This window comes from Ascaphus truei, unplaced genomic scaffold (genome assembly GCF_040206685.1).
Source record: "Ascaphus truei isolate aAscTru1 unplaced genomic scaffold, aAscTru1.hap1 HAP1_SCAFFOLD_329, whole genome shotgun sequence".
NCBI classification, from domain to species: domain Eukaryota; kingdom Metazoa; phylum Chordata; class Amphibia; order Anura; family Ascaphidae; genus Ascaphus; species Ascaphus truei.
The window spans coordinates 73,155-89,230 of NW_027456279.1; the positions used below are offsets into that span (position 1 = coordinate 73,155).

The window sequence follows — 16,076 nt, forward strand, 5'->3', positions numbered from 1 at the left end:
CCCTGGGATATCTCTAGCCAAACCATTGTGACAGGAGGGGGTAACCAGGCTCTATAATAAAGGTCAAGCCCATTTGGTTACCCCTGCTCCGCGTATAAGGGTCCCAGAGAGTTAGCTCTTGGACCCAGTAACATAGTATGATCACATTGTACGCAGGGTAATAACAATGTGTGTGTGTGTTTCCCTTTCCGGGCATGCCATCAATCAGGGATTGCTAGTGTATGAGTTTCAAGGGGTGGGGAGGGGGTTTGCGGAGGAACCGTTGACAGAATGTGCCTGGGAGGTTGGAGTCCTGAGTTACCGGGTCCCCAATAAATGTACCAGGGAATCATGCCTGATTCTCGGATACATGTAGGCATATTGTCCCAGCAATACCTCCCCATGAAAACATAAGCGCAACTCACCACTAGGGTACCCTGCTTCAGCACAGCCCAGAAAGTTGAATGAGGCACAGGGATAAATATGTATCCCTGTAGCTGAGGGAATCACTAGATTAAGGGGGATACCCCGGCTAGTGTCAAGGTGACCCAGAACCAGTATAGGGTTTGTGGGTGCCCATCCGTATATAAGATTGGGGGTGGCGGGGAGTCAGAGTCCAAGGGAAAGTGTGTGGGGAATAAGGCAGACAGAAATAAAACGACAAGACTCGGTGTGTATTAAAATATAGTTTTAATATGTTTAAATATTCGTAACTGATGTCCAAACAGGCAGCCCGTGCAAACCCATAGGCGCCGGTAAGTCTGCTGGACATCGGAGTTCAAAGCAGCCAGAGGATGGCCAGAACGTGATGTGTGAACGGCATTTGGTCAGCGGGGAAAGGCGTAGTACCAAGTCCGGAGATCTATGGTTGTCCTCCGTTATGCCACTTGTTCTGCCAGACCTAGGGTCGTGCCTGCCCAGCGGGTGGCATTGGGATAGCTGGGGGGAGATGTGGCAGGCTTGCGCATGACCCGTGGCCATTTCAAATTTCATGCAGATCCGGATTTTCTACCCGGCTTGGCTCTGATTGGCTGCTTGATAAAGTTCCCACACGCTGATTGGCTGTCCGCTCTGCTTCTATTTAATGAATGAAGCAGAGAATACTATAAGAAGCCTTGAGCCAATCAGATTGTGTGTTCCCCTTGAGTCAGAGCCGGAAGAGAGCGGGCAGACTTTTCATAGATGCTTTGTTTGTAATAGCAAAGCTACGGTACTAGCTTCGATTTCGAGTCTGAAAAGCCTGCCCGCCAGAGACTAAGTCCAGCATTTTGCGCCCAAGTTCTCGGAATCGAACGTAGTGGTCGTGGCTGGGATCTTATGCCGATTTGAGTTCCTGGAGATTTGGAGTAGCTCGCGGTCAGGAGGGACCAAGTTATCAGAAGCGAACATAGCGGTGGCGTATGGCATTATATGCCGATTTGGGTACCAGGAGCTCCCGGGCTAAGTCTCGGTCAGGGTAAAACTCTCACAAAGAGTTCCCTGCACCTAGGAAAGTCTAGTTTCCTACCCCAGCCCCAAAGTAAGTGTGTCTTTCGTCTGTATTTTGTGTATCATTGTGTGTAAGCGAATTTATGCCGAATAAATTACAATTTATTTCAATAACCTTGTTTTGCTCAATGATCCCGATAAAAGGTGTAAATAACCCGGTCACCCGTGACACCCATGTCCTGGGCTATCTCTAGCCTGCCTATGCCCTGGGATATAATCTAGCCTGCTTTTGCAATGGGATATCTCTAGCCCGCCCATGCCCTGGGCCACCTCTAGCCTGCCCATGCCCTAGGCTATCTCTAGCCTGCCCATGCCCTGGGTCATCTCTAACCTGCCTATGCCCTGGACTATCCCTAACCTGCCTATGCCCTGGACTATCTCTAGCCTGCCTATGCCCTGGGATATCTCTAGCCTGCCTATGCCCTGGGCCATCTCTAGCCTGCATATGCCCTGGACTATCCCTAACCTGCCTATGCCCTGGACTATCCCTAGCCTGCCTATGCCCTGGGATCTCTCTGGCCTGCCCATGCCCTGTATGCCATCACTTTGCATCCCAGGTGAGGTGGCAAACTTGGTTCTAATGACACAAAGCTGTTTTAGGGCGAAGCTTCTGCGGGTGAGAAAGTGATGGAAAGGTAAACAGACGTCAGTTTAAAAAAAGGGGGGAATAATATTGCAGATTGCGTTCTGACGTTTGGGACGACAACAGCACTTCCGAGAGTTGTAAAACACACGTGTATTTCCAGGTCCAGCCGTGTTACACCGAATAACATGCGGTGTGAGAATTACATGCCAGGACGAGGGATAATGTCGGTAAAACGAGCTTGACACAATAATAAATAAATAAACATGTCCTGTAACTCATAGCAATCCCAGAATAAGCTTCCACCTTTATCTGGGCTCGGTGCATCAGGGATACGCTGGGATGACACATACTCTTCGCCCTCAGTCTGCTGTCTCTTTACAATCGGCCACAGGCGGGGACTTCTGCAGTGTCGTGTGACCAAGCAGGGTCCCTCTCAGGCTCTGCGAGCTGGTGGAGGTGATCTAGGAAAGGAAAATTCCAACGTTATACTCAGCAAGGTATCACGTCACAGATTACACCCAATGCAATACATCCCAGAATAGAGTATTACACCCAATGCAATACCTTCCAGTATAGAGTATTACACCCAATGCAATACCTTCCAGTATAGAGTATTACATCCAATGCAATACCTTCCATCAATAGAGTATTACACCCAATGCAATACCTTCCAGTATAGAGTATTACACCCAATGCAATACCTTCGAAGTATCGAGTATTACACCCAATGCAATACCTTCCATCAATAGAGTATTACACCCAATGCAATACCTTCCAGTATAGAGTATTACACCCAATGCAATACTTCGAAGAATCGAGTATTACACCCAATGCAATACCTTCCAGTTTAGAGTATTACACCCAATGCAATACCTTCCAGTATAGAGTATTACATCCAATGCAATACCTTCCAGTATAGAGTATTACATCCAATGCAATACCTTCCAGTATAGAGTATTACATCCAATGCAATACCTTCCAGTATAGAGTATTACACCTAATGCAATACCGTCCAGTATAGAGTATTACATCCAATGCAATACCTTCCAGTATAGAGTATTAAACCCAAATGCAATATGTTCCAGTATAGAGTATTAAACCCAAATTCAATACCTTCCAGTATAGAGTACAGGCATACCCCGGTTTAAGGACACTAACTTTAAGTACACTCGCAAGTAAGTACATATCGCTCAATAGGCAAACGGCAGCTCACGCATTCGCCGTTCAGCACGTCCTTAACAGCAATACCAGCTCCCTACCTGTACCAAAGCTGTATGCAAGCGGGGAGACTATAGAGCCTATTACAAATGCATTATTTACATCAGTTATGCATGTATATGACGATTGCAGTACAGTACATGCATCAATAAGTGGGAAAAAGGTAGTGCTTCACTTTAAGTACATTTTCGCTTTACATACATGCTCCGATCCCATTGCGTACGGAAATGTGGGGTATGCCTGTATGCAATACCTTCCAGTATAGAGTATTACATCCAAAGCAATACCTTCCAGTATAGAGTAATACACCCAATGCAATACCTTCCAGTATCGAGTATTACACCCAATGCAATACCTTCCAGTATAGAGTATTACACCAATGCAATACCTTCCAGTATAGAGTATTACATCCAATGCAATACCTTCCAGTACAGAGTAGTACACCCAATGCAATACCTTCCAGTATAGAGTATTACACCAATGCAACACCTTCCAGTATAGAGTATTACACCCAATGCAATACATTCCAGTATAGAGTATTACATCCAATGCAATACCTTCCAGTATAGAGTATTACACCAATGCAACACCTTCCAGTATAGAGTATTACACCCAATGCAATAACTACCAGTATAGAGTATTACATCCAATGCAATACCTTCCAGTATAGAGTATTACATCCAATGCAATACATTTCAGTATAGAGTATTACACCCAATGCAATACATTCCAGTATAGAGTATTACACCCAATGCAATACCTTCCAGTATAGAGTATTACACCCAATGCAATACATTCCAGTATAGAGTATTACACCCAATGCAATACCTTCCAGTATAGAGTATTACATCCAATGCAATACCTTCCAGTATAGAGAATTACATCCATTACAATACCTTCCACTATAGAGTATTACACCCAATGCAATACCTTCCAGTATAGAGTATTATACCAATGCAATACCTTCCAGTATAGATTATTACATCCAATGCAATACCTGCCAGTATAGAGTATTACACCCAATGCAATTCCTTCCAGTATACAGTATTACATCCAATGCAATACCTTCCAGTATAGAGTATTACACCCAATGCAATACCTTTCAGTATAGAGTATTACACCCAATGCAATACCTTCCAGTATAGAGTATTACATCCAATGCAATACCTTCCAGTATAGAGAATTACATCCATTACAATACCTTCCACTATAGAGTATTACACCCAATGCAATACCTTCCAGTATAGAGTATTATACCAATGCAATACCTTCCAGTATAGATTATTACATCCAATGCAATACCTGCCAGTATAGAGTATTACACCCAATGCAATTCCTTCCAGTATACAGTATTACATCCAATGCAATACCTTCCAGTATAGAGTATTATATCCAATGCAATACCTTCCAGTATAGAGTATTACACCCAATGCAATGTATTCCAGTATAGAGTATTACACCTAATGCAATACCGTCCAGTATAGAGTATTACATCCAATGCAATACCTTCCAGTATAGAGTATTAAACCCAAATGCAATATGTTCCAGTATAGAGTATTAAACTCAAATTCAATACCTTCCAGTATAGAGTACAGGCATACCCCGGTTTAAGGACACTAACTTTAAGTACACTCGCAAGTAAGTACATATCGCTCAATAGGCAAACGGCAGCTCACGCATGCGCCTGTCAGCACGTCCTTAACAGCAATACCAGCTCCCTACCTGTACCAAAGCTGTATGCAAGCGGGGAGACTATAGAGCCTATTACAAATGCATTATTTACATCAGTTATGCATGTATATGACGATTGCAGTACAGTACATGCATCAATAAGTGGGAAAAAGGTAGTGCTTCACTTTAAGTACATTTTCGCTTTACATACATGCTCCGATCCCATTGCGTATGGAAATGTGGGGTATGCCTGTATGCAATACCTTCCAGTATAGATTATTACATCCAATGCAATACCTGCCAGTATAGAGTATTACACCCAATGCAATTCCTTCCAGTATACAGTATTACATCCAATGCAATACCTTCCAGTATAGAGTATTATATCCAATGCAATACCTTCCAGTATAGAGTATTACACCCAATGCAATGTATTCCAGTATAGAGTATTACACCCAATGCAATACCTTTAGAGAATTACACCAAACGTTATACTCAGCAAGGTATCACATCACAAATTACACCCAATGCAATATTCCAATATAGAGTATAAAGCCCAAATGCAATACCTTCCAGTATAGAGAATTACACCCAATGCAATACCTTCCAGTATAGAGTATTACACCCAATGCAATACCTTCCAGTATACAGTATAAAATCCAATGCAAGCCTGCCAGTATAGAGTATTACACCCAATGCAATACCTTCCGGTATAGAGTATTACATCCAATGCAATACCTTCTAGTATAGAGCATTATATCCAATGCAATACCTTCCAGTATAGAGTATTACACCAAATGCAATACATTCCAGTATAGAGTATTACACCCAATGCAATACCTTCCAGTATAAAGAATTACACCCAACGTTATACTCAGAAAGGTATCACATCACAAATTACACCCAATGCAATACATTCCAGTATAGAGTACTACACCCAATGCAATACCTTCCAGTATAGAGAATTACACCCAATGCAATAACTTCCAGTACAGAGTATTACACCCAATGCAATACCTTCCAGTATAGAGTATTATATCCAATGCAATACCTTCCAGTATAGAGTATTACACCCAATGCAATACATTCCAGTATAGAGTATTACACCCAATGCAATACATTCCAATATAGAGTATTACATCCAATGCAATACCTTCCACTATAGAGTATTACAGCCAACGCAATACTTTCCACTATAGAGTATTACATCCAATGCAATACCTTCCACTATAGAGTATTACATCCAATGCAATACCTTCCACTATAGAGTATGGATGTGGCGATGCGCTCACTGAACGGCAGTTTCCAATCGGAGGAGATACGCCACCACGTCAATCAACGTGAGACGGGATGAGACACAGGTACTGGTATCGGCGCATCGTCACAGCGACGGTGGTGGATGTGAGGCTGGTCTCCCTATAGGGATTACCAACCTCCATTATATACCATACACACTGCTTGAAGGAAATTCACAATTGTGAATTTAAATATGTTGAGATTAAGCGATATAACCATACCTTGTATAGTACGATCTGCACCACCTTGCTGCTCTTTTGTTTCTGGGGGAACGAGTACTACATCTCTCCAACATACCACAGAGGAGAGGCCCTAAGCCTGGCCAAAGACGTTTCCGCCTGGGTTTACATATTAGATGTGTCTGCTATCGATGGATACTTTGTGAGTGTGCACGTGTGGCGCTTGTTTCCAATATATTCCAATACAGCATTGCACTATTATACATTTTTGTCTTGTTTCGGTTTTTGCGCTCCCCGTGTTTACAAAATCACATATTAAAGAAATTCAGAGGACGGTTCCTTTTCGGGTTCGGAGCTGCGTACTGGTTCTACTTGTTTCAACATATTGAACACTGTCATTAATTTAAAGTTGCACATAAGTTATATCACTATACTGCATCACGCGTATGTACATTTTGTATTGTTCACACTTTATTATCACATTTGTTGTGTGGGTTTTATATATTTAGAGCGCAAGGTTCTTTTTTTATTAGTTCCCGTGTCCATATACACCCATCCGGTACCTTGTCCATGTAAACCCATCTGGAACCGTGTCCATGTAAATCCACCCTGTACCATGTCCATGTAAACCTACCCGGTACCGTGTCCATGTAAACCTATCCGGTACGTGTCCATGTAAATCCACCCGGTATCGTATCCATGTAAACCCACCGGGTGCCGTGTCCATGTAAACCCATCCGGTACTGTGTCCATGTAAACCCACCTGGTACCGTGTCCATGTAAACCCACCCGGTACCGTGTCCATGTAAACCCACCCGGTACCGTGTCCATGTAAACCCATCCGGTACCGTATCCATATAAACCCATCCAGTACCGTGTCTGTAACAGGGTATTTATCCCTGTTCAGGAAATGTGCCTCTAATCCAGCAGTGTGGTGGTTAACTGCTGGTAGTCAATTAACAAACACCACCTGACTGATTAGGTTTGTTAGACAAGCCTGCCTTTGAGACAGGAAGTGAGATTTTTCCTGAGTCTCACAAATTGTGGGACTGACCATAGGAACAGATGTCTTAAGCCTGCCAAAAGAAACTGCACACTGCCTGCAAGACACAGGGGAAAGTACTTCTAAACCTGGAGAACAAAGAAGCCTTTCCCTACAAGAGAGAGATAAGACTTTCCTTTCTAAGACTTTTTGTATATCTACACATTACAAGATATATGTTTGGGGCTGAGAGACATGCTAATCTAAAGGGAGTTGTGGACTGCATAGGTTTCACTAGAAATACTCCCAAGTGGAACAGAAGCTTTGTTTGACCCCTTATTTGCATATGCTTGGATGATTTTCTTGTGTTAAAGAAACAGGCGCAATAAAAGCCTTATTTAATTTCACCTTAAAAAAGTCTCCATTGCATACCTCTGCACACATCCTCTAACATATGGTGTCAGAAGTGGGATTGAGGTAGCTCTTGAAGTTAAAAGGGGCCCCGGAGATTGCCTGTGAAATTTTTTTGTGCTTTTTGCCTACAAACAGCCTGAGCAACATTAGCAAAGAACACATGCAGCAGAGACCAGAATTAAAGGGATACACATCCAGGCAGGACATCTAAACTGCACTGAAAGCCACACAACCACACACGGACTCTTTTCCCCAATCCCAAGAGGAGAGAGAGAGACTGCTGAGCAGGTAAACCTTACTTGCCTATCACAATAAGTGTAATATGGTTATTGAAATAGGGGTTTTGCCTTCCAGCCGTAGTCAGGGTTCAAGAAGTAAGTTAGCCCTTAAAAGGGATAGGCGTTTGTTGTTTTCAAATGTTTCGCTGAAGCACTGAATACAGATGGTGACCCACAAGTGGTACAGATTCTGCAAGTAAAGGCTGCCACACCGCATAGGACTACCAGCTGTTAATGGAGTATATGCAGAAAAGTGTGAAAATTGATGCAAGACTGTGCTGAAGCAGGGGAATTTTCAGCAAACAAATGCTGAGTGTAAAATTGCCCCGCCGGGTAAAAAGGGATTGCTGAACTGTGTAAAAGGTATCCCAAAGCCAATTGCTGAGTGTTGAGTCGCCCTGCCGGGAGTGAAAGAAATATTCCACTGCAAAGAATATATTTTTTTTTCTGCAAGTAAAGTCTATCTATGTATCTTGGGAGTAAAACAGGCACCCAATTTGTGAAGAGTGAATGTCATAATACCCAAAGATGAGACTGAAAATTACTGAACTAAAGCAGAAAAACAAATTCTGTTGCTGAAGCGGAGGGATTGCACATGGCAAATAAATGGTGTAATGCAAATGCCTTTGCTGAAGCCAGAAAATGGGCAGCTAGCAAGCATTGTATTTAAAGAAAATAATGTCGCAAGCACGAACATGACAGCACGAGGCACGGGGAGTATTGGGCTCAAAGTCAGCTTCGTGTGGGAGTCCTAACTAAAAACACGTCTCCCAGGAAGAGGAGACGGGAACCTGCCGTCCAAGTTAAACAGGCGAGATCCGATCTTGCATCACTCCGGGAACTGGCGAAGAGTTTGCTTTACAGGGAGACGTTCTCGTGCTCTCCACACAGATTTTCAGGCAGGTCCGGGGCCCTCAACTTCAGTCCTCAAGCTTTCCCCCCCACCCCCAAAATGGTCAGGTTTTCAGGATATCCCTGCTTCAGCACAGGTGGCTCAATCAGTCCCTGCTTCAGTACAAGTGGCTCAATGTATCCCTGCTTCAGCATAGCTGGATCAGACTCTGCTTCAGCACAAGTGGCTCAATCAGTCCCTGCTTCAGCACAGGTGGCTCAATCAGTCCCTGCTTCAGCATAGGTGGCTCAATCAGATCAGATCTTCAACTGAGACTCTCATTGAGCCACCTGTGCAGAAGCTGGGATAACCTGAAACCCTGACCTGTTGGGGGGGAGGGGGAGCCTTGAAGACTGGTTTTGAGCCCCTTGGGGTAGATCATTGGAAAGTACGATGAGCAAACTGACAGATTAAAAACGTAAAACAGAAACAGCACAGGTTCTTTCTACTGATATTTAGCAGAATTTCCCTTCCCTCGGCCACAGGTGTTATATATGGGATTCTGAACCTATAGAAAAGAAGGCCTAAACACAATCTACTAAGAATCATATACCACCATATAGAAGATAATACATATAACAGCAATAGGTATACATATAGATACAAACAGTATAGGTAGTAACAGGATATCATGAACAAGAAATAAACAAATATTCACTATATACTTTGATAAGGTATAGATATAGGATAGAGTAGCACTATGTAATAGAAATATAGGGTACCTGTTGTGAATGGTAATGAATCTATGTATATATCAAATTATATATTTTAGCTGATAAAGCAAATAAAAGCGGAAAACATCAAGGCATGTGGCATGTATGTACAGTATGTATGTATGTATGTATGTATGTATGTATGTGCGTATGTCTTTATATAGCGCCTTTAATATACATAGCGCTTCACAGCAGTAATACACGTGACAATCATATAAATAACAAATAATACAAATAACAGATCATGGGAATAAGCGCTTCAGACATAACAGTAACAATTAGGAAAAGGAGTCCCTGCTCCGAAGAGCTTACAATCTAATTGGTGGGGAGAACGTACAGAGGCAGTAGGAGTGCGTTCTGGTAAGTGCGTCTGCAGGGGGCCAAGCTTTATGTATGAGATGTATATTGACGTTTATGACATGTGTAATTATATGTCATGGTTGTTTAGCAGAATGTACTGTAATTGTTCCAAAAGGTGATAGCATCTTAAACTCACCTTGTTGCTGGAAGTAAACTATCTTAGCGAACGAGCCAAATGAATGCTGAAGTATTTGTTTTATCATACATGAATGGGAGAGGCACACAGTGAGTTGCGTTCCCCGTTCATGCTGCCGGCTCCCTGGCTTGGAAGGTCTGCACTCGACTGCCAGATTCCTCATATATAAAAGCATTGTTCCACCCGAATCCCCAATAAGGCTGCGCCCATACTCCCCCTGACCGCGGCGTGAACAAAAGGCCGTGCCTCTATGAGGACGGCCATAGGTCACGCGATTCCCGGGCAGACAAAATAATTAGATTTTGATGCGTGACGGCTGGGTCATATGGGCGGTTCAGCCAATGAGAGCGAACCGCTCACGGGACGTCACGGGCACACCTCCGACACGCCTCTCCGTCCCATATGCCATGGATCGCCTCGGCAGCAGTTGCGCGGAACGTCTGCACTATGGCCTTGGCCTAAGACATACACTTTATTTGGATGTTAACGGTCACGGCATTTGGTAACGTAAGCTTGCCAGCTCCATAACATAAAAATAAAGCAATGGAACCAGCCACGGACCCTAAAGCCACGTCAAAACTATAACCAACCAAAGGTTAGCTCGACCTACGCCACAGAGCTGAAGGGTTGCGGTTACAGTACTTTCCCATAATACCCCAATTAGGGGCAAAACACATGTTTATTTTCCTTTTCTGTCTCGCTGCAAAGGTATCCCCCTAACCTTACCCCCAAAACCCCTAACATTAAGACCGTACCCTAATGTGTTAACCCAAATTCAGCTCCTTAATAACTTACCTTAGCGGTGAGACGGCCGACGGTGAGTTGCCCTCAGTAGCGGCGAGTTGGATGCAGCAAGATGTCACATTCCACCATTATTTGCCTTAGCTGGAAATGCCACCCCACCACCAGCAAGGCTACTCCACCACAAGCAAGGGAACCCTGCCACAAGCAATGCCACCCCACCACCAGCAAGGCTACTCCACCACAAGCAAGGGAACCCTGCCACAAGCAATGCCACCCCGCCACCAGCAAGGCTACTCCACCACAAGCAAGGGAACCCTGCCACAAGCAATGCCACCCCGCCACCAGCAAGGCTACTCCACCACAAGCAAGGGAACCCTGCCACAAGCAATGCTACCCCGCCACCAGCAAGGCTACTCCACCACAAGTGAGGCCACCTGCCACAAGCAATGCCACCCCGCCACCAGCAAGGCTACTCCACCACAAGCAAGGGAACCCTGCCATAAGCAATGCCACCCCGCCACCAGCAAGGCTACTCCACCACAAGCAAGGGAATCCTGCCACAAGCAATGCTACCCCGCCACCAGCAAGGCTACTCCACCACAAGTGAGGCCACCTGCCACAAGCAATGCCACCCCGCCACCAGCAAGGCTACTCCACCACAAGCAAGGGAACCCTGCCACAAGCAATGCAACCCCGCCACCAGCAAGGCTACTCCACCACAAGTGAGGCCACCTGCCACAAGCAATGCCACCCCGCCACCAGCAAGGCTACTCCACCACAAGCAAGGGAACCCTGCCACCAGCAATGCCACTCTGCCACCAGCAATGCCACCCCGCCACCAGCAAGGCCACCCCGCCACCAGCAAGGCCACCCCGCTACCAGCAATGCCACTCCACCACCAGCAAGGTCAACCTGCCACCAGCAAGGCCACCCCGCTACCAGAAATGCCACTCCGCCACCAGCAAGGCCACCCCGCCACCAGCAATGCCACTCTGCCACCAGCAATGCTACCCCGCCACCAGCAATGCCACGCCACCACCAGAAAGGCCACCCCGACACCAGCAAGACCACTCCGCTACCAGCAATTCCACTCTGCCACCAGCAAGGCCACCCTGCCACCAGCAATGTCACCCTGCCACCAGCAAGGCCACCCCGCTACCAGCAATGCCACTCCGCCACAAGCAAGGCCACCCCGCTACCAGAAATGCCACTCTTCCACCAGCAAGGCCATCCCACCACCAGGGAGGCCACCCCACCACCAGCAAGGCCACCCCGCCACCAGCAATGCCACTCCATCATCATCAATGTCACCCTAGCACCAGCAAGGCTACTCTACCACAAGCATGGCCACCCCACCACCAGCAAGGCCACAAGTGTTTTACCTCACACGGCTGACCGCCCTACACAAGCTTATCACCTTATAAAACTCACGGTAACACTCACTAGCCCCCCACCCCAATCACAACCCCTATCCGTGCCGGACTCGTCACTGCCGCCATCTGCCCACTCGCTATTATTCCCTGGCACAATGCTGTTGATTAACTGTATATGACAGAATAAAAGATGCCCGGAACTGGACATCGATACCTCTTGCTCTCTCCTCATTGGGTAACCCGGGAGGGTTGTGTGCGGCTACCCGACTTAGGCAAAGAGTGAGAGTTTGCTCGCCGACGTCGAAATTTTCCACTTGGCATTTATATATATATATATATATTTATATTTACTGTATATACAGTATACACAGGCAAGATCAGCTAAACCAGCATGGAATAGGTGATCAAATATTACATAACATTAAATATTAACCCCCTAGTAGCCCAAGTGTTAAACTAGTTATGCTGTAAGAAGGGGTTAATATATACATGACAATACACTACACTAATGTACCTACCCCTCCTTGGCCACCGTAGTGGCTAGTAAAGTATTACCATGCAATACTTCACTAACCGGTAAGGTAATCGAGGGGTTAACCCATAGCACCCATAGCACCCCTCACGGGGAGGGGCCTAAACACCCCCGGGGAAAACTACCCCCACCCCATTCCTTTGCTGTGCAGGTGGTGTGTGACGCACATGTGCACATACTGAATGTGGTTACGGGCTCCCCAGAGTCACGCCGCGATTCTCATATTCAGCGCCAGCCTACCGCGTTGGTAGATTTAGAAGCTGGAACGATGGCGAGCGAATTGCGAGTAGATACGTGTATTTGATATCCTTTTAGATCCATGGGGGGTGGGGGGAAAGCCACGCACTTGCCGCCCCTTCTTGAAGTGAAAGTGTGTGTAAGAAGAACGCTGAGGATTCTTGGTATTGACTTGCTGATGTTTTTTTTTAAGTTCGTTTTAGGTGACGCAGAATATGGAGTCCGGCCGCGGCTTCTCACTCCTGTGACTGAAGCACGGCGTTCGTATAATGAGGCACACGTCCACTCGCAGTGTAACTCATCGGCGTGATTCGGGAGCCCGGATACATCAGGTGGTGTGCTGCAGTATTCCCCTGGTAACGTGGCTGACACAGTGTGGCTGGTTGTGTTTTTGCACAATACACTGTAGCCCTTTGCAATAACACAGCTGTAGAGATAGCTCAGGGGCGGCCAACTCCAGTCCTCAAAGGCCGTTAACAGGTCAGCTTTTCAGGATATCCCTGCTTCAGCACAGGGGGTTCAGTCAAAGACTGAGCCATCTGTGCTGACGAAGGGATATCCTTAAAACCTGACCTGTTTGTGGCGGTACTCAGCACATAGGCATGTTGCAGACAGTCCCTGCCCCGCAGAGCTTACACTATGTTTTTGGTGCCTGAGGCACAAGGAGATAAAGTGACTTGCCCAAGGTCGTTGAACCAGCTTGCCCTGCTTCACACACCGTGTCATTGGTTACAGAGTCAGCGTCTTTACTCACTGAGCCTTTACTCACTGAGCCTATACTCACAGAGCCTTTACTCACAGAGCCTATACTCACTGAGTCTTTACTTACTGAGTCTTTACTCACCGAGTCTTTACTCACTGAGCCTTTACTCACTGAGCCTTTACTCACCGAGCCTTTACTCACCGAGCCTTAACCCACCGAGCCTTTACTCACTGAGCCTTTACTCACTGAGCCTATACTCACTGAGCCTATACTCACAGAGCCTATACTCACTGAGTCTTTACTCACCGAGTCTTTATTCACTGAGCCTTTACTCACCGAGTCATTACTCACTGAGTCGTTACACACTGAGCCTTTACTCATCGAGCCTTTACTCACCGAGTCGTTACTTACCGAGTCATTACTCACCGAGCCGTTACTCTCCATGTCTTTACTCGCTGAGTCTTTACTCACTGAGCATTTACTCACTGAGCATTTACTCACCAAGTCTTTACTCACTGAGCATTAACTCACACCGAGTCATTACTCACCGAGTCGTTACTCACTGAGCATTTACTCACTGAGCATTTACTCACCAAGTCTTTACTCACTGAGCATTAACTCACGAGTCGTTACTCACCGAGTCATTACTCACTGAGTCTTTACTCACTGAGCCTTTACTCACTGAGCCTTTACTCACTGAGCCTTTACTCATGAGCCTTTGCTCACCGAGCCTTTGCTCACTGAGTCCCTTCTCTGACTTTTATAAATGTTCTACTTACTGATTTGGGTAACATAGCGTATATAGAAGGAAGTTGGTCAGTGTTTGGGGCAATAAAACCATTCATTATACTGTAAATGTAAATGCCGCTTATTATTATCCAAATAATGTTTTACTAAGAACCATGCAGCGTGTTCAATTACTGTCGTTTCCTTTAATTGACTTGAACATGGAGCGGTTTCATCACCCGGCAGTAATGTGTTCTATACAAATGTGCTTATAAATCCTTAAATCCACCCAGGGGTTCTCAACTCCAGCCCTCAGGACCACCCCCGACAGGTCAGGTTTTGAGGATATCCCTGCTTCACAACAGGTGGCTCAATCAGTCCCTGCTTCAGCACAGGTGGCTCAATAAGTCCCAGCTTCAGCACAAGTGGCACAATCAGGTTTGTTTCCCCCAGAACGCGATACTATCACACTTTAACAAGAGTGCAATGTATCCAGGTCAATGTGTCAAACATCTCACCTTGGGAGGCCTCTAACCGCAGTGTTTCTTATGAGTTGTACACATGGAGATGCGTTTAGCGACTCACCCTAGCTAACCTCTGTGATATACAGGATTGGGACTATGGGGTGACTGTGTCTTCCAGAGCGGAACCCCCAACACTTCCAGGTCCTCGGATTGCTGAGATACTTTCTGTTTTATTTTTAATTTAAATGGCCATCCACAAGGCAGCCACCGGGAGAAACAGGCAGGGGCCATTTTTAGTGCGGTCCCATAATCATTCAAATGTCTGATAGTGCCGACCCGTGTAACAATACATATGTTGGAATTACACTGAAGTCAAAGCACTCAACAACATTGCAGCCTCAACGACATTTTAATATCTGTTTTCAAGATGTGTTTAGTGGCAGTGGAAGTATACACCCAAAATTAAATTCCATACAAGCAACATATAATGCTATCAGACCTATCCATTCTCAGTTAGGTAAGTGCTTATATAAATTGCCCAAACGTCACTGAGAAAATCCCCCCCAGCACCCAGATTCTACGTCTCCTCGCGTAACCTCCGTGATAATTAATGTCATAAATACTTAAAGTACAGTACACAAGGGTGGTTTTTACCTGTGTGCCTGCCAGCCAATTAAAAATTGAAATGTCAACGATATTTGGCTGGAAACTAGTAACAAATCCGTGCAGGCTTCGAGATTGCTCAACTACCACAACAGCGCCGAATTCTACGTGGCGACAAGAATTATGCAACCAGATAAAAGTTAGCTAAGGCGATTTAAGAAAAATCCAGTAGATATTTACTGCAAAAAAGCCTTTCTGATGTATTAGGAATCACTTTGTAGTATCCCTTCTGCAAATCCCCGGGATATCCCAGCGCTGCTATCTTCCCCGGGATATCCCAGCGCTGCTATCTTCCCCGGGATATCCCAGCGCTGTTATCTTCCCCGGATATTTCAGCGCTGCTATCTTCCCCGGGATATCCCAGCGCTGCTCTCTTCCCCGGGATATCTCAGCGCTGCTATCTTCCCCGGGATATCTCAGAGCTGCTATCTTCCCCGGGATA

General features: G+C 45.6%; 1 long non-coding RNA gene across 1 annotated transcript in view; it reads right to left on the bottom strand.

The window, feature by feature from the left end:
* Positions 1-652: 652 nt before the first annotated feature.
* Positions 653-16,076, bottom strand: part of LOC142483494 (uncharacterized) — a 58,490-nt gene continuing 43,066 nt past the window's right edge. Inside the window, exon 2 of the long non-coding RNA XR_012797356.1 lies at positions 653-1,883. This is a non-coding gene — a long non-coding RNA (uncharacterized LOC142483494). The remainder of the gene's footprint in view (positions 1,884-16,076) is intronic.